The sequence below is a fragment of the Engystomops pustulosus genome, chromosome 11 (genome assembly GCF_040894005.1).
Source record: "Engystomops pustulosus chromosome 11, aEngPut4.maternal, whole genome shotgun sequence".
Taxonomy (NCBI): Eukaryota; Metazoa; Chordata; class Amphibia; order Anura; family Leptodactylidae; genus Engystomops; species Engystomops pustulosus.
The window spans coordinates 25,904,914-25,924,519 of record NC_092421.1 but is presented as its reverse complement, the minus strand read 5'-3'; the positions used below and the strand labels follow the sequence as shown (position 1 = coordinate 25,924,519).

At 39.0% G+C, this 19,606-nt stretch overlaps 1 long non-coding RNA gene across 2 annotated transcripts in view; it reads left to right on the top strand.

The window, feature by feature from the left end:
* LOC140106223 (uncharacterized) overlaps positions 1-19,606 on the top strand; it is a 361,334-nt gene that overhangs the window by 212,738 nt on the left and 128,990 nt on the right. The window lies entirely within an intron of this gene.

Here is a 19,606-nt window from a genome sequence, read left to right as displayed (position 1 = left end):
GTGGCAGCTCAAAAGGACTGAGCTGAGGGCCAAGATCCCACTGTAACATGAAATAGTGCACTCTTTTTACACTGACATCAGATGATTCCATAGATTACAATAGAACCTGTTCTGTTAAAAGCGGATACATGTAGAAACCCCCCAAAAGAGTGCAGAGGGTGTCAGCAGTAATTCTGCATTGACGTCACTGATCCTTTTGCCCTTCATTTCATCCGTCTGCTTTCAATCGGTCAATAATCCATCATCAGTATTGCTAAAGCCAAAAACAAACAGGAGTGGATCCAAAACAGAGATGACCAGTAAATGGGATATTTGCATGTCGTCTGTGTTCTGTATCCACTCCTGCTTTTCATTCCTTCTGGCAGATTAAATGAAGGGGAAAACTAAACACAGTGGCAAAGTCATAGAGTGATGGAGGGTGAAAACAGCATTATGGAAATCACAGGGTGTTCCAGGGAGACAGCAGTCAGTTGGCAGCAGCATGAGTAGGCCGCAAAGTGGCACAATACCCGCAAAGTGGACTGCAGTACCAACAATTTGGAAAAGAGCACAGTCAGCTTCTGCACCTTAGGATGGCTGAATGCATAGTGTTGTCTCTTTGTAATCACGTCTTTCAACGACTACTGGCACCATGCGTATCGAGGAGCAGGATGATCTGGACTGGGAGAAGATGTCAAAGACAAACAGCTCCATTCAGCAGAGATGCTGGAGCCTTGACTGGCTGAAATGGCATGTGTGCCACTAGGTGCTGATGCTGTTGCTGCAGCGGAAGGATGGACCACCACATCTGAGACACGCATGGGATGGTGATGCTGCATGTGTTGACACAGGGCTGTGGTGTGCCAACGTTAGCTCCCTGGCCATGCTTCACTTTCTGCCCACAGATTCTATATCTACACACGTTCGGCTCCTCTGGTGTCAGTAAACGAAAACAAAGAACTGCCACACCGCCGAGCCCCTGTGTCACTGCTTACTTGGACCCGCAAAGCCGGTTTTGTACACCATGGCCATTTGGCTCCCGTCATCGCACTTCTGCCACCCTGCTGACTCACGCCCACAGTAGCGACTTGCTGCCTGCTTCGCTGCCTGATGTGCAAGCTGAAACCCTCTTCTTCCGACGATGATGATGAAGCCCTTGCTTCCCTTGGCTCCCAAGAGCGATCAGCTACATCATCATTGATTTGCATTTCCCTGTCACTGCTATTCTCCTTAACGGTCTTAGTATGCACAGCCTGACTACTTGCAAGTGCAACATAACCTCCCGTGCCACTCTCCACATCTCTACTTTCCCGCCTAGTGCTAGAACCAGCAGATGTCTGCCCCACCTCTTCACTGCCAAGCCGCTGATGACTGTCCTCAAAGAGTTCATCCTCAGTGAATAGTGGCGCTGAGCCCAGACCAACCAGAAGATCTCTGGCTGAGGGAAATGAACAGGACAGTGGCTGGTTGAGGACAGGTGTGGGCCGCTTACCTGCTCCTGGGCCATGCCAACTAAGGGGTGTGTCTGGCTGGGGTTGTCAGATGTCCTTTGGGAGGATGACCTACTCACTCGGAACCCTCTGTGTGGGCACCCAGGCCATCACCCCAGAATGAAGTTCACCAGACAGAACTCAAAGAATCTGCCTGCAGAATCTTCCTACAATGATAGATGAATTTGCCCTCCTCCTTTCAACGGTGGTGTTGTCCTTAGGAGGCTGAAGGATTGAAAGTTGTCAATGAACAAGGAGAAATACATTACTGCTTAAATTGCTACACTGGCACTTTGCAATAAATAAGTGGCTTTTGGTTGAAGTTTGGGCACTCAGGCTCTAAAATGTTCGCCATCACTGTGATAGCGGGTGTTCCTTTCTTCTCTCCAGAGTTCTCTGCCCCATGTAACATGTTATGCTCGCTTTGCTAATAAAGGTGAAAGACAATTTGTTCCCTCGACTCACCGTAAAATTCGGATTCGCGCCAAACCGAAGTTTTCCTGAAATTCCAAACAAATTCCGATTCGTTAGAATCGAATCGCCTATCTCTAGTAATAGGCTTTGTTTTGGTAATTTACAGAGGAGAAAATAACAGTGCCAATTTTGCAAGTTTTCCCACCTACAAAGAATGGAGAGGTGGGTGGGTAGAATCTAAAACAATTACAGGAAATTGCACTTTATTGTAAATAGGGTGAAATTAATACATGTAATAAGTATAGCTGAAAGGAAAACGAACAGGGCTAAGAGAAGCAGAACTCATGTTGCTTGGCAATTGATCAAATACTTATTTCATGCAAAAAAATACTAATTCATTAAAAATAATTCAGTGTGATTTTCTGAATTTCTTTAGATTCTGTCTATCACAGTTGACGTGTGTTATGTAAATGAGCCTGAGGGGCTCTGGGCTGCATAGGTGTTAATAGAGCCTGACCAGTATGTCAGTTTACTTGGTTTACAATCCTTCATCCTTGTGGTATATATCCTTTAAGGTCGATGATCACATTTGAATGTGCCATCTTGGCCTGTATATAGTAATTGGTTAAATAAGATGTTCCTTTGGACTTCAAACCCCCAAGTTAAGAAGTAAGAAAAATCCTATAAAATTTTAAAGTCCACTACAATGTATTTATATACACCAGCCTCCTTTGAGAGATCCCCTCGGGCATGTTTCAACCCACTGCAAGGGCGTAGTAGTACAAGGAAGAGGAATACAAATCCAGCTCATGGAGATCTTTCGAAATGCATTTTTATTTGCGCTTGTATAACATCCAGATGTACAGAAACATAAAAACGTCAACGCGTTTCGAGCAGTTTAACTGCTCTTAATCATGACTCCAGAATCCAGAGGTGGGCTTCTGTCTACAGTTCCACTATAAAACCCTACCCCTAGATATCTCTGGCCTATTTTGTCATAGAGATTTTTATTGGAGCAATGTGAACCCACTTTTTGGCTTCTTTAACTTCTTTAGCCATGAAATTAGAACAGATTAGTATAAATATTAAATATTAGTAAGATATTAAGCAGTCCTTTATTGTATAAATAAGATATTTGCATAGACATATAACTAACATATGTAAACTTGCCATTTCTAACTTTATGATAGTCAGTCACAGAGCCATCATAAGTTATTTAAGTTGAAAAAAGTCTTGATATTCCAGTTGTGACTGGCTATTCACACTGTTCACACTCTTCGCACATATTTATAGTGTTGATTGTGATTAATTAAACTTTTTGTTCTTTATGACTAAAAATATGTTTATGAACTGAGTTGGCAACATATGCCATCATATTCCCAAGAGCTTTATATTATTTGTTGACACTTCAGTCAATGGAATAAATTAATAAAAATCAATTTCCCTTTTGTTGTCAATCCACTAGTTGTACTGAACCCCCTTCTTGACGAGCGGCATAATAGTATGGCACGGTGGGAAGGTACTTACAGACACGTACTGTATTATTTTGGTGTACATTATGGTGCCAGCTCACATACTGAAAAATGGCAATGCTTAAACAAATGTGATATTCTTTATTTTAGTTTTTCTTTAGTAAAACGGGACACATAAAGATAACTGTATATATCAATGTAATCGCAGAGATCCATAAAATAATGATAATGTATTATTTTTAGGGTAAATTGAACAGTCCTCCAAAAAATGCTAAAAATTTGAAAGAAGAATTGATGATTTTATTCCTCTGCACATTAAAGAGTAAATAAAGTACATTTCATCCTGCAAAAATAAGTCATATGACAAATTTGGCAAAAAAAATATAAAGGGAAAATGCAAATATGCTCTGAATGGCGTTGCTTCAAACTTTGTGGAGCGTTTTGAATTTTATTCATTGTAAATGTGTACATTTTTTTAAAAAAAATACATTCATTTAGCCAAAATAATTACATTTTCAAAATTTAACTGTTTTACTGTTATGTGTCGGAAAAGTAGAAAATTTGGGATTTCAAAAATCAACATTTTTTCCAGATTTTTGCCATTTATCGATTCTTTCCATAAATGAACGCATCACCCAAATTTTTCAACAAACACAAAGTGCAATGTGTCATGAGAAAACAATCTCAAAATCACCTGGATATGTCAAAGTGTTATACTTACTAATAGTGACATATGTCAGAGTTGAAAAAAATCAGCCATGTCAAGAAGGTGCAATATAGCCATGTCATTAAGGGGTTTGCCTCCAGTGCATGCATGAAGAAATTGTAGATATACATCAATAAAACAAAAGTGAAGACAGGCACTACCAATGTAAAATAGTAATCAAGTTTCTACCAAAACCAAATAACTATATTGATCAAAATGAGAAAAGACAGTTAGATGTGTACACAGGACTAAACATGAAAAATCAGGTTTATTCATATACAGAAAATGAAACAAACATTAACCACGGGACAACAATTAAATAAAAACACTTAAAAAGTACATCCAACAGGTTAACACAGCTGCCAAGGGCAAAAATGTGCCCAAAACACAATATCTTAATCTGCTTGAATGATAATAACCAAATAATTCATAAGTATAAATACCAAAGTATGGATGAGACAAGGAAGTGACTTGTGCAAACGAGCCTTAATGCAAATGTGCCCACATGACTAATATATACAATACCCAGGCTAATTGCATGGCCAAATAAGGGAGGCAGGCAGGCATGGTCAGAGAGAGGGGAAGATGAGCAGACCCCACACTTATCGTCACCTTTAGGTGACTTTCTCAGGGGTAAGTGACAAAGTCTGAATGATGTCCCGACTATATATGGAGGTTCCCCCTACCCACAGGAGCACAGAAAAAGTAATTAAACCAATTGTAATCTGCATGTCTGCGACGTGTGAGGATTCAGTCCGCACATCTGTGGAAGTCTGCAGATCACTTGAGCAGTCACATGATCAGACCTTAGAGAGATACACAGACTAGAGTAAGCGCATGCGCTATGAAGAGCCAGGCTACAGGTAAAGCATGAAGTTCCAAAGTACATAGAGTTCAGGCGCACAAGCCCTTAAAAAAAAAATAAATGTAACAATTCATAAATATAGCCCCCCTTCATACAAAGTAGATATATATGAAAAAAAAAATATATATATATATATATATATATTATTAATTACGGTAAGAGCCTCCTTGGGCACTATAGATAAATATAATAAATAGATAAAAAAAAGAGATAAAAAAAAACTGATATCTACAGTAATGTTCTGCATAGCTAATAATCCACTTATCTACTTATAGAATAGAATGCTTTATTGTCCCCATAGGGGAAATTGACTTTGTCACAACGACAGCAGCAACACCTCCATTCATGATCACAGATATACATATACAAACAGAGTAAGATACAACATACTTTACATATAGATAATAACAGTTATTTTAAAAGAATCAATAAAAAGTATAAAAAGAAGAATAACACTGTGGTTACATATTAATTACTTGCCCATGTTAACTAATGCAATTGCCCTCGGTATAAAAGAATTTTTAAAACGATTCGTTCTACATTTCATGTGCAAAACCCGATCACTAAATGTGCTACGTTGGCCCATCAGTTTGTTATGTAATGGGTTTTTCTCATTACATACAATGGATTTAAATTTGGAGAGCATACGTGCACACAAGACTGACTCCCAATTGTCTTAGTACCAACAATTGAGTTCACCTTCCTGACCAATTTCTTAAATTTGTTCAGGTCAGTCGTGCGAGCATTATTTCCCCAACATACCACCGCATAAAATAAAACACTTCCAATTACAGACTGGTAAAAAGACAGCAACATCCTACGGTCCACATCAAAGGACCTGAGCGATCTTAAAAAGTACAGTCTCCCGGACGCCTTTTTATACAATTATAAGTCTGGGTGGAGAAGGCTCTCAAGTTGTCCATACAGGACGGGACAAGACAGGTGTCTGCTGTATTGTACAGCAGACACCTGCTGTTGATATTGGCGATCAGTGCTGAACCTATAACTATTATCATATAAAAATAATTATAACATAGAATGGAATTCGGTAAATGGGGAAAAAGTTCTTAGAGTATGCCCCAGTGCCCTAGGAATTCATCTGAATGCTGGGGATCCCAGCAGTCAAACTGGACACTGACACTTTCCAAAGCCTGCGAAAAGGGATAAGTATCTTTGATGAAGGAACCCCTATATTCCTCTAAGAATCCTCAGGGTGGCCTGCCTAAAGGCATATTTACTGTTTCAGCTAGGGCTATCCATTTCCTCAATGTTTTTGAAACCACGGCTCAATGCATAATGGATGTTCCTAGTGTTATCTGCAAATTAAGACACGTAACAGAGAAGGCCAGGCCACACAGCTGGATCATAGATGGACTTGTGCAATTTTTCTTATGTGCTGGAAGAGACCCCAAAAGTGGGATTTTAATTTATTGTTTCTACTTTGATCATATAAAAAAAGGCAAATCACATTTCATGCACTTCACTTCTTTGAAATGTTTATCTCGATTTCAAAGACATGATGAAGGTGACAGACTTGCTAATGATGCTGAAAATCTTAACGATTCAGTGACAAAAAAAAACAACAGTCAGCCTTAAAGACGCACTCAAAAATCTATTGCTACATTGAGAGAGTTTAACAAAAGTCAACCAGGAATTAACCACTAATGCAGTGATGGCGAACCTTTTAGAGACCGAGTGCCCAAACTATAACCAAATTCCACTTATTTACCGCAAAGTGCCAACATTGCATTTTATGCAGTAACTTATTGCTACCTGCTCTTCAACATCTATCAATCGTATTGGCCCCTTGAGGCCACTAATACAGTTGAAAGAAGGCTGGCACATTCAGACCATCATTGTAGTTTCTCACCAGGGACTCCCTGTACAGTAAGAATGTAGGGTCCAGTAGGATGACCATCAAAGATACTGCAGCTCTATCAACATTTTCTCACTTTTACCACAGTTCCAAACAGCCAATGAAGTGTCATTTTAAAATAGCGCTGATTGCAGCATCTCTTAAATTGCCTGCATCTGCAGGAAGATTTGGTGACTTTGGTCCTGTTTGGTGAGCTCTGTTTTGGGGTCAATGGCCTGAGTGCCAACAGAAAGGGCTCTGAGTGCCACCTCTGGCACCAGTGCCATAGGTTCGCCACCACTGCACTAATGCAATCTAAGCATGGTCAGATAGTGTTGTTATGAAGATTATAAAAATGCCTGTAAGATAATGGCCATAATACTCTAGCGAGCGCTATGGGTTTAGAGCTTTAAAGATTTGTCATAAAAAACTTGTTCAAGCAAATCAAATATTACGGGCAGCATGGTGGCTCAGTGGATAACACTCTTGTGCTGGAGTCCAGGGTTCAAAGCTAACCAAGGGCAGCATTTTCATGGTATTTTTATTTTATTCCTGTGTTTATTTAACATTTGCCTTTATGGTGAACACTCTATTCAAAACCTGTACCATGCAGAACGCACCCCCCAATGATGCACACAGAAATAGTGTGGCACAACATTGCACAGGTGGGAGTTAGGTGCCACAGTTTAATGTACGTCATATTGGTCAAGATTGGACAACCTCCTCTCCATCACTTCTTCATCGGGTAGAACATCAAACAAAATGCACTAGAACTAACACAGATACACTATTTTGGCAATGTACTGGAACTCACTAGTATTGTAGTATATTGTTAGAGAAAACAGAATCCCCTAGGGTTTGAACACCCAAAGTGGCCTAAACAATAAATCTTTTGGGTATGTAAGGATGGCGTACACCATTATGCCATCCTCATTTTTCAACCCTTACCTATCATGTCCCCCTCCTCCTCATTTATCCTGCACCGCTATGTCTCCCTCCTTCTTACACAGCCTGACTTCCATGTCTCAATTGTTTCTCACACAGCCAGCACCCCAACACCCCCTTATGATCCTGATTTGCCACCTTCTCATACAGCCTGCACCAGAATGTACCTGTACATTGGATTATAAATGGAGGAGATACAAAATTTGGGGGTGGCATTATAAGACAAAGGGATAGTAATCTAATTAATTATTTCCTATTCTGTCCGCCACCTTTAATTATTTCATATGCTGCCCCCCACCATTAATTATTTCATATGCTGCCCCCCACCATTAATTATTTCATATGCTGCCCCCACACCATTAATTATTTCATATGCTGCATCCTAGTTTATGGAGCGATGTGCGTCGGGGTTGTCTTACGGCCACATCGCTCCAGTAATAGTTTCCGGCCGCATCGAGCACTATACAATGACGGGCAGGAGCTTTCTGTCCGGACAGACGGAGGCTCCTGCCCGACTGTCGAATGCCGCGGGGGAACGGCGCTGGCGTGCCAAGCGTCGGGGGCCGGATCAAAACAGCCCGTGGGCCACATTGGGGCAATAAAGAATTGTACTTTCTATATTTTGGTACTGGCACATCAGGTTTGATAAATTAACCCTAATACAGTAATTTCATTTGCTGTTTATCCTTTAAGGAAAATACTTCTATTTCATGATGTTTATTTTCACAAACAAAACTGTGGAATGTGATTGTTCAATTTGCAAGAGTTTCAGATCAGCAGTTTACTAGTTAGAATTTCCTTCATTTTCTTCTGAGTATGCTGCTACGCTTGGAGATTATTATAAGAACAACCCATAATTAGAGCTTCTACTTCTCCATGTACAGGTTATGTAAAAAAACAGATGGAAGTTTAATTTCCATCTGCATTTATTTTTAGAAGCCGAATAAGCAGAAAAGTGTAATAAAGATTACTGCGGCAAATCATCCATAGGCAATAAGAAAACGTTTTTTAAGATCTAATTCTATAGAAATGAGGTTGTGTTGGTGATTTTTCATTTATTAGCACTATAATATTATGTATAATTCATTATCATATATTATTATATAGAGTTATAATAATACCTTACACATGAAGGGACTTATAGGCAGGTATGGATAATACATAAATTTATGACAAATGAGTTAAAGTAAATTGTAGCGAGACAAATTCACAAATAAATCATTATAACTAGGACGCCTGAGGGTAAATTGATTACATCTCTGACACATACGGTGCTCATACCTAGGAGAGGAATGATACCTTCTGCAGAGGAGTATAATGAACACCACTGCTGCAATAAAATGGTAAAATGTTTACTAGCCTTTCATTTTCGCAGGTGTTATTTTTTTCTGTCACTTGTGTCCATTAACGGTTTTGAATCTGATGTCTTATTTCACAAATTTAGTTAAATTTTGTGTTCTAGCAAAACCCTGGGTGACGTATTGTTGCAGCTGTGCATTTTACCTGTAGATATTAAACTTGGATTTGAAAAGATTTAAAACCGTGTGGGGACTGTAGAGAAACCTGCAGGGGAAATTTGTATGAGAACACATTGCAGAATTTCCTGTGTTCCCTCTTTGGAGCCTAAAGGGGCCCAAGAAAACACAAAGCAAATAGCAAGATACAAAGCAAATACAGGCGGTCCCCTACTTAAGAACACTCGACTTACATACGACCCCTAGTTACAAACTTTAGTCCTAGGCTACAATGATCAGCTATAACAGTTATCACTGGTGTCTGTAATGAAGCTTTAGTGTTAATCCTGATTCTTATGATAACCCAACATTTTTCAAATCCAATTGTCACAGAGACCAAAAAAGTTCTGTCTGGGATTACAATGATAAAATATACAGTTCCGACTTACATACAAATTCAACTTAAGAACAAACCTACAGACCCTATCTTGTATGTAACCCGGGGACTGCCTGTAGTGGAACTGACCCAGAGCTAATGTCTTGTTAAGAATCTTCCAATTGTAAAAGCCTCAAAGGGCTATTCCCAACTCACTTAGTATATTTTATTCAATCACTAACACACAAAAAAAATATTTCTTCAATGCCTTGTTTTTTTTAAAAAAAAAAATGATATGCATGCCCATAATATAGCTTAAATAGGGCTTACCTGCCACCTAGCAACGGGCCTGTGTTGACACTAGATACGGCCACCGGCGCTCATTAGCAGTGGTGGCCACGCAAGCGCATGGAAAGAGACTTCCCGGCCTCCGATCCTGCTGGGAATATGTGTACGTGCATAGCGAGCATTCACTTAGAGCATAGCAAGCTCGCTAGAACAGGACGACTGTCGGGCCGCATGCTCGGCAGCCTCCCTGTTCTAGAAAGCAAGGTGGCCGGGATATGTAAACTGCACATGCCCTTGCTATGCTGGTTCACATTTTCCTGGTGGGTTCAGAGGCCATATCTAATGTCAACACAGGGCCCTTGCTAGGGTGCAGGTAATCCCTATTTACAGTATATTATACTTGCACTTTAAACATGTGTTTTTGGTGTCACATTAAATATATGCATCTCATCTTTAAAATTAATTACATCATTTAGAAACCTCAAAACTGATGTGATCTGAAGATTCTTATCTTTAATATGACTCCAAAAACCTAAATCCACGTTTATAGCACCCCCTTCAACCCCTAAAAGTGACTCATCTCAGGGAGTATATGACTGTTCTCTATCCAAATATGTAATGTAATGTGATAATTAGCAAAGCAAACAAGCTAATTTTCACACAAAAGGAATTCTAGAAAGAACATGTCATACCCTAACTGAATGAACTTTTAGTTTAATGGGGTGAAATCCCTTTAAAAACCATAGACTTCCTTGCATCTATTCAGATATTATCTCAGCTGCAATTTTTACCCCTTCTACCCTTATGAAAAGATCCCCCACATATCCAATGAACTGCTTCATTGAGCTAATTATTCAGTCACACCCCTTTAAAAGATTACATATTAGACTAAAAAAATTGTGGGGGAAGATGTCAAACATTGCACTACTAAATTCTTGCTTTACAAGATGGTAAGAAAACTATCTCAACTATCAAAGCTAATTCCCACCAACATTTTGGATTTTTACATCACTCACAAACACACTTTTATGAGAGTGAGATATGGCTATCCCAGCTGTCTGTAGAAATATGACATTTTCAAAACTTACAAAAACTGTTCCATAATTATTCCAGTAAGTGAAAAAAAACATTTCAATGCCCAACTTATAGAAGCGCCAAATTAACAAAAATGTATTAAACAATGACTTTACCATTTATCAATCAATCAATTATAGAAACTATATTCATAGCTTACAGCCATTGTAGGGGAGGAATAATCCATAGCTGTTACAGTAATCTAAACATCTTACAACATAGTGAGAAGATCTACAGACGCGCACCCCAGCTAAAAGCACAAGGAGGGGAAAGATCATCTACAGCAGATCACAGCTGGCGGGGTAGGTAGAGCTAAAAGCCATCACACAATACAGTGTGATGGAAAATCTTCTACTACAGTTCACAGCCAGTGTGTGTGATGCGGGATGATCTACACATCTGATAGCTGCATAGCCATGTATTTCTGACTGTGTAAAATATCCAGGGGAGGGAGGAGGTTCCTTTATAAAAAAAAATATAACATGTGACAAATGCTATAGAATCGCCTAAAGCTTGAATATAGAATGGTGCAAACCAGCTATAGGAGTGGGAGAATAAGGAAGCTCACAGTCAAGAAAACAGATTGTGCTTTTTTTTAGCAAGCTTGTGTCTATTAATTTTTCATGCACATAGATGTCCCACAGCGTTGAATAATGAATATGAAAAAGGCCTATAAAATAAGCACAAATTGGTTGATATTATAAAACATAAAGGTAATTTTTCTGTGTTGATTAAAAAGCATCTAAGATAAAAGAGCGGTGCTGTAAATTTACAGACAAAGACCAATTCCAAACGATTTAAAGGGGCAGTGTCACCAGCTTATAAACCATACCCAAAAACTGTCTATTCAGAAGATTGTTTAAAACATGCCGTATTTTTCGGACTATAAGGCACAAAAAATCCTTTGATTTTCTCAGAAATCAAAGGTGCGCCTTATAGTCCAGTGTGCCCTATATATGAACCATAATTACAGACAACAGCTGCCTTGAATTGTGCACAGGTCTGCCACCTGCTGGTCATTCATCCTTATAATCGGATGCACCTTATAATCCGGTGCGCCTTAGAGTCCAGTGCGCCTTATATATGAACCGTACTTACAGACAACAGCTGCCTTGAACTGTGCACAGGTCTGCCACCTACTGGTCATTCATCCTTATAATCGGGTGCGCCTTATAATCCGGTGCGCCTTATAGTCTGAAAAATACGGTAATTTTTAAAAAGAACACAAAAACAAAACAAGCGCCTCGGTAATATCGTTTGGTTCAAAGCCGTCAGTAATATACTTCAGGAAATGGGCTACTTGATTGTTGCAGATAGACCAAAGCAGGTGACCCTAGAACAATATCGAATCCACACATGAAAATATTCCTTCAGTTTGATGATAAGTGTGGCAAACTAACAAGCTGGGATGGTCAGAAAGCAGGTTGGAAAGACAAATGCTATTGAAAAAAAAAAACAAATAAAAAACGTACCCGTGTTTTTATCTATAGCTAAATAAAATTTTAAAATTGCCACTGTAAACTTTATAGTAAAAAAGTTTATTTCAAGTAAAATTGATGCGTTTCAAGCTTTCTGTATTGATAAGCCCGAAAAGCAATAATTCAATTTTATATTATTTGGAATTAACTTTTTTTTTTAATAAGGGGCTTGCATAGGTAATTTTAAAGTTAATTTGGTTAGTTGAAATGTACTTTAAGTGCCCCCTCTTTTTACTTTGTTTTTTTATTGCATTTATAAGATTTTATAACATAAGTAATCTACTTTTCTATTTCTCCACACGCAGGTTTATTTTTGAAGAGGTAACAAAGTGTGCCTCTGTATCCGTCTCATCACCGATCTTCTCCTGTCTTAATGCACATCTTCAGATGCTCAGGGATGCTGGTGATTACACTGGTATTATATGCAATTAGCCTCTTCACTTCTTCTCTCCAAGGAAAAGTCCATTCTGTGATCTGAGTGTTAGAACAAGCTGCCCTGAAAGGCAGCCAACATCCTCTAGGCAATTCTATCCCTTGACCATGTTCCACAATTCGCAGCCTCAGAAATGCTGCTCCTGTGGAAAGAATTGATTCCCTTCTTGTTTGCCTTCCTCATATCGGAAACTTCATACAGAAGTTTCTGTGCTCTTAGTATACGATTACAGCCCTAATGAATTCATCAATCAAAATAATCAGATGGAATTGATGGCAGTGAAGGGAAGAGCAGCAAGCAGATGATAAGAATAGATTATTCCAAGATATATGAGATATCCAATTAGTGATTGACTCACTCAGCATTTCAATGAAAGCCTTTGCAGGGAGATTTACAAGCAACAAACACTATAAATTATATGATCTGCTGAAAGCAAAAGATAGGTGTAAGCTGTTGAAATAAGACGTGCAGACAGCTAGGAACAAATGTTGGCTGTGGATGAATATAATCATTTCTGTGAGAGGGTGAGAGGATAGCAATGTACATGAGGAATGTCTGAACAGCCAAATCGGGAGGAGACTCCTGGTTATTAATTATGGCTGACTGTCAAGTTAATTCACCACTAACAGTAATTCACATAAGTAGGGTCACTTACTAAGGCCATATAATAGGTTACAAGGACTGAACATCCCTTAACCCCTTAACGCCAAGGCCATTTTTGTTTTTTTGCATTTCCATTTTTCACTCCTATTTATTATTCCATGCTGTGTACCTGAAAGCAGGAGAAAAATTTCAAATGCAGTGAAATTGGTGAAAAAAACACATTTGCATTGTTTTTTTTTTTTGTGGTCTTGGATTTTACAGCTATCACTGTGCGTGCCAAATGACATGTCTAACTTATTCTTTGAGTCGGTGTGTTCACAGGGATAAAACATTTTTATCAGTTTTATAATGTTTTCATACTTCTACAAAAATTAAAACCTCCTGTACAAAAAAAAAGATATTTTGCCATCTTCTGGCGCTAATAGCATTTTCATACTTCAGTGTACGGAGCTGTGGGTGGTGTCATTTTTTGCAACTTTTGGTGACATTTTCAATGCTTCAATGACAATTCAGCAATGACATGAACTCATCTTGATATTATGAGTAATAATGCTATATAGAATGCGAAAGTATTTAGTTTTGTACCTTTCTTTTCAGAATTCCTAAGGGGAGGGGTTAAATAAAGTAGACAAATTCATAACAATAGTTAGAAAAAGATCTGGATCGCACAATCGCACATCCACACTGCAGATGCTGCATGTGATGCCACATCCAGTAGCGTAAGGATTATGCAATCTGGTAAAAAAAAATAGCTAAAAACCTTGAGATTGTTTTGTTAACGTAGCTTAGTGGCAAGCGATCATTGTATAATGTGTAAATGTGCGGTCCAGATCCTTTACTCTCCAAATGCAGAAGAATTTAAATTGTTTTAAAAATACAGTAAAATAGTTTTATAAGTTATAAATGGTATAAATTAGAATACTGTGTAAACATCTTAAAAAGGCCTACTTCACTCCCGCCCAAAAAACAGAATAATATTGATCAAAATGTAATGTGTGCCCCAAAACCATTTGCATTAATACTGCCCTCACATGACTTCAGTGGCAGAAATATAAAAAAGTTCCAACATGTAGCAGATATTAAAGTTGAATTAGTAATACTATATAATATGTGGTCGATATTTCAGTACTTAATTTATAGTGTCATTTGATATTGCACAGGAAGTGAGGGGGTGTATCTAATTACTACCCAGCCAGTACATAAGATCAAATGTGTGTTATGTGCGTTTTCTTGGTTAGAAAAATGGCCCTTGCTCTGGTGTCTTAGTCTTCAAACTCTACTGAAAATGCGTGCTGCCAATGGGAATTACCCATGCTCAGGGCCGGTGCCAGCACTGGGCATACCTGGGCAAGTGTCATGGCCTAGAGCTGTTGGGGGGAGCCCACATACTGGATGCATACGGGGCTATTTGGGATGATAAACTAGGGAGTGTTTTAGGGAACAAGAGACTGTTTTAGCTTCCGAATTTTAAATGTTTTTACGTAAGTTCACTGCAAAGGGGCCCACTGAGGCTCTGTCACCCAGGGGCCTGCTGAAACCTGGAGCTGACCCTGCCCACACTAAATAACATGGTAGCATAACATGATGCCTGAGAGTACAAATTGTGACAAAATACATTGTGAATACTAAAGTCAGTCACTCCAGGAAAATATTTTTGCATTAACTTAGGAAAACCATAGCATCTTAGGCTTCTAGTTTTATTTCAATCAAGATTTGTGTGCTGTTTAATGATTCTATAAACACATATGGCACCTGCCTAAACAATTGAATGACACAGGCTAAGAGGGACAGTGTAGCCTTCCATCTCCTGAGGGCTTTGTACTTTGGAGGCGGGAGAGAACCATTAAATTAAATAGACCCCTGGCATGAATTGTAATTTTATTAAGTAAGACTTCATTATAGAACAAAGCAGCACAGCTGAATATTGCAGTTCCCTTCCAGAATCCACACTGTTTTGTGGTAAAGAGGCCAAGTGCTAACATGCATTACTTTAGGTCTAAGACTATTGATTATATAAGCCATTATTTAATGTCCATTGTGGTTAATCAATAATAACAATGAATAGACTCTTTCTATAATCATATGCTGCTTCTGTGGCCTAGATATTATTTAAGTGAATTACTTGGTTGTAAAAAAAAACATTCACATTGGGTATTTGCTTGTATTTATTAACAGGTCCTTGTGGCCAGAATAAAGATTTACATCCATTTTTGTTATCATTGAGAAAACAATGATTTGTCAATGATATTTAATCTTTCTGGATGATGTTGTGGTCTATACTTGAAACTTTCTGCCAAAAACTTACTTAGTTGTTCCACTAAGTTGGTTTCTTGATTATTTTTCGAGTACGGATCTCTGACAGTTTTATAAAAATACATTTGAAAAAGTATTGATTCATCTTTTTTATAACTATTATTTATGACAGTACATTGTTTATACTAGTTTTTTTAAAAATGTTTGCTAAGCAAACACAAAACTAATTTCTTGGAATAATGATTTGTTTTTCCTTTCCCTTGTTGCGTTTTTTATTTTTTGAGGGAAAAGCTGTTTTGCTCATATTTTTACAGACTTGCTATTTATATTATGCTATACTATTTTTACTGTGTTTATGGAACAGGATAAATAATGGGTTAAAATTATAGTATGTGCCTTATTGTTGTCACGGCTGTGCCCCTGATCCTCGGTACGGATCGCGGGTACACCCGTGCCCTCCTACGTGGCACGGTGTTCCCTCAGCCCCTACTCACCTCTCCAGGCTCCTGGCTCTGCTCAGGTCATGGCGTGTAGGCCGCATGCCCCCTTCCCTCCAGGCCGCGCTGACTTCTCAGGACTTAAAGGGCCAGCGTCCTCCTGATTGGAGTTCGCTAATCTGGCCTCCCCCTTATAACCCGACACCTCCCTTCACTCCCAGCCGGATCTTCAGCATTCTAATGGAACTTCCAAGGTTTCCACACCTCGCTTTCCACACCTCGCGGTTCCTGTTGAAGTGATCAGCGTTTCCAATGCTCCGGTCTTACAGTGTTTCCAGACGCCTCCATGACTCCTGTCTCCAGTGTTCCCATACGCTCCTGGTGTGTACTGTCTTCCAGCGTTTCCTGACGCCTCCGTGTCTTCTGTCTCCAGCGTTCCCAGACGCCTCTGTGTTCCTGTGTGTCTCCAGCGTTCCCAGACACCTCCGTGTTCCTGTGTGTCTCCAGCGTTCCCAGACACCTCCGTGTTCCTGTGTGTCTCCAGCGTTCCCAGACACCTCCGTGTTCTTGTGTGTCTCCAGCGTTCCCAGACACCTCCGTGTTCCTATGTGTCTCCAGCGTTCCCAGACGCCTCCAGTCTGTGCCAGCGTTACCAGTGTTCCTCCGTGTTCCTGTTGTCATCCCAGGCCCGGACTGTTTCCTGCATATCCTTTACCTTGGCTGCCACCATGAGCCTCATACCATCTCCAGCGGTGGTCCAGAGGGTCCACAGACTCTTCCCATAGAGACTTTCCTCACGGGTACTCCCATGTACCTTCTGTTGTCTGTGTGACCATTACAATTATGACTTTTATTTTTTGACTACTAGATAAAGTCACCAAAGGTCATTATAGTATGAAACATTAAGATTCTATACAAAAGGGTGTAACCCGTGCAAACCAGTTGTGTGCAGTCCACGGTTTGTGAAATAAAAGGCCACAAGTTTTATGGATCAAACTCTTGGCCACATTGTCATAGACTGGTTTATCCATTAAAGTTAATAAGTTTGTAAAAAAAAACACTGGATCAAACATGGGCTGATTCCTGGTGCAGATGAAAATCAGATATGTTTGTGAGCCTAAGGAGCCCATGAAATTAAAGTGCAAGTGTTTTATCAATTTAACTATATAGGTATGAACAAAAAAAATGTATTTGGAAACTCATGTTTTTTTTTCTTCCAAGTTTTCTTATTGTAATACAAGTATTTCCTCTTTATTTTTGTCCCATATTTGGTCATAATGCAAGTCAGAATCTTGTGTCTGTATAGTACTAAAAGTATTCCCAATGAGCAGTTACAAAAAACAGCCAGAAATAGGAACACTGTAAAAAAAAAAGGGATATACCTACTTTTTTAGTCAACCTATTCTAATATACTGTGAATCTACTATGAATAAATCCCTGATTGAACCAAAAGATATGACCACCAACTTGTGATATTTTAACTTTTATAAACGGCATTTTAGGGTTTCATAAACATGTGTTATGTATCAATCACTACAACTTGCAATGACATATTTATTGATCCTGAACAATGTCTTTAAGACTATGAACAAACCTGTTAATGTTGTAATCATTTCACAGGAAACTTGGTGAGCACCAGTCAGCGCAATTCGGGACACTAAATGAACTACAAGCCCATAGGTTTAGTCCTTTATTGTATCATGGCTATAAAAAAAAAACATCATGCTTACTTAGAGATGGGACCTATACTGTGAATGAAAATTTATCTCTGGTGCTCTTGCCACCTGGACATACTTTGAATGTTTCAAAGTACACCCTGGCTTCATTGCCCATGCTCCGTACCCACAGAACATGTGCAGTGAAACCTTCGCTTTACTAAGAGGCTTTACCTTTGCGGGATCAGAAAGTAAAACAAACCTGTCCATAAGGACCATATCCCCTTACCGTACTAAATTGTTAAGTCTCCTTAATAGAATTAGTTTTTATAGAAACCGTCATTTGAGATCATTTTTTTATAATGTGTGTAGGGATGTGGTGAACATTTTTCTAATATACTTCATTAACAGATTTTGCTTAGCTTGTAAAAACAATCAAGAAACTCCCTCCCATAGAGATGTCAATTACAGCCTGTATAGTGTATGTATATGGAGTCTTCATGAGCACATGTCTACTCTTCCTTTGTGTGTTTAAACAGCACTGGCAGTGAGGATGAAGCCCTTTACTTTCAGCTTGATCTTTGATGATACTGATCTTAGCATATTGAGAGAACAAGAATGGTTAACAAACATACATTCTGTTCACTATTTTTCTGCCCCCTCCCCGCCCCCCTTGGGTACTTTAATGCTTGGTGGGTTCTATTCATTCCTACCATTCAGTTTTGCCATGCATCTGTAACAATGTGCCACCAGCACATTGTTACAGATCTGTATAAGTGACAGGTCCTGGAGTCTTATATAGACTTCAGGCTGCCATGGCTACAGATCATTGTTTCCCAATGATGTCACAGGTAGTGACGATCTGAGCCAATACGGCGGCGCCCCCACATTGCTGGCTTTTAAATGCCTCTGGCAGCATTGCCGGATGCATTAAACAGGTTATCACCCGCAATCAGTGCCAGCAGGCGAATAGATAATCTAGGCTTATCTTTTACTAGACAACACTTAGGTTGGAAAGAGCAGGCTTAGACTCTACTGCATGATACACTCTCAAAATAATCCCATGTATGAAAAGTTTTATAAACTCAACAGACTTGGATTTCCATTCTAAATGGTGGCTACACACAGGGGGTGACAGTAATCATTACTGTATCTGGTACCCACAGAGAGAATTGCACCTAAAATAATCTGGTTACATCTCTTACTATTCAAAGTAAAGTATTACTTCTACATATACAGGTGGAACTGATCTGCTTAATCGCTAATAATACATAATTATGGAAATGACTTAACATCTATTTACAGTGCAGAAATAACGCGACAGGACTACAATTAGTTTCACTCTGCTGCCCTGTAGGTAATTTCAGCAGAATATAGGCTGCTGCTCACTACTAAACTTTTAAGTTCTTAAAAAGGATGTATTGCCAATTTTCATTTTTGACAGAATAAAACCAGATAACAAAATGTATTACTTTTTATTTTTTGTTTTCTGTTTGTAGAACTTTATTTCTATTATTTGGGGCTGCCATCTTGCCTGAGCTCTATTAACAGCATTTAGTGATACACTTTACAGCAGCCTAGTACCCATCGGCCGCAGCCGTCCGTAGCCAACTCATTAAGGTCTATGGAGAGTTTTCTAGGTGCAGATAGATAACAGCTGTGATGAGCTTTTAGAAACAAAATTAGGAAACTTTGGCAGCTTATTTAAATTGTTGTCTCTAGCACTATAGATAATACCTGTGATAATAATGATTGATAATGTTTATTCCCTGTAAACAAGCCATTTATATTACCTCATAAGTTACACATAAGTATTTTCTCAGTTTTAC